Source organism: Protomyctophum bolini (genome assembly GCF_963924005.1).
Source record: "Protomyctophum bolini genome assembly, chromosome: 20".
Taxonomy (NCBI): Eukaryota; Metazoa; Chordata; class Actinopteri; order Myctophiformes; family Myctophidae; genus Protomyctophum; species Protomyctophum bolini.
This window is the reverse complement of record NC_137881.1, coordinates 15700251-15701163: the sequence shown is the minus strand read 5'-3', so window position 1 is coordinate 15701163 and position 913 is coordinate 15700251.

The window sequence follows — 913 nt, the reverse complement described above, 5'->3', positions numbered from 1 at the left end:
GTTTGATAATGATGAACACAACGATGGCGAGATAATGAATACTGACTGGATCAGACAAGATGTCACCATCTTCTCACATTCGGTAGAAAAACTATATGTGCACTGCACTGTGAACATCAAGTAAACTGTGTTTGAGATACCTTATTTATCGCTCTCTCTTTCTCTATCCCTCATAACACCCCCCCCCCCCCTCCTCTGACTCTCTTTCACACAAATATTATCTTAATTGCTCTCCCTTGTGCTACCAAGTTTGAATCTACTGGATCCCATATTTGCAGCATATTTGGTGCCATCAGTAACTCTCTATTCTCCCCAATGCAGCTTAATTTAACAACTTGAAGATGGTACATGCATGTCTATAGTATCCATCATGACCGCTATTTACTGCTATGGTCAGTCCCTCGTCAGCCACTGCAAGGCATCAGGGGCTGAGTTTATTCAGAGGGATACAAAAGGATGCAACTTGTGTGTGTGTTTGTGCGAGCGAGTGAGCGAGTGAGCGCACCCGCACCTGGTTGTAATGGTGCGTTTATACAGCTGCTCTGTGAGTTTGTGTCATGTACTCTGCCAAACATTAATGACTAATGATGACGAGTGACTTATATGTGCAGAGAGAGAGAGAGAGAGAGAGAGAGAGAGAGAGCATGAAAAGCTATATTTGACACAGGGAACGGTGTGAGAACAAAATAAGAGAAGGGAGGGGAACACAAAAGGAGGAGAGTAAGTTAACAGGCTGTGCAAGGTGCAGTGCAGCAAGTGTTGTACACTAGTATTAACCCAACCTCACCTCGGTGCTCACTGCTGTGTGTAGCCTTCCTCTTGTATTCGGCTTTGACTTCTAGGAGGAATCCGCTGTGCTGCTCCCTCCGAGTATGACTGTTCTCTCCTCTGCACCCAGGAGCAAAAACACAGA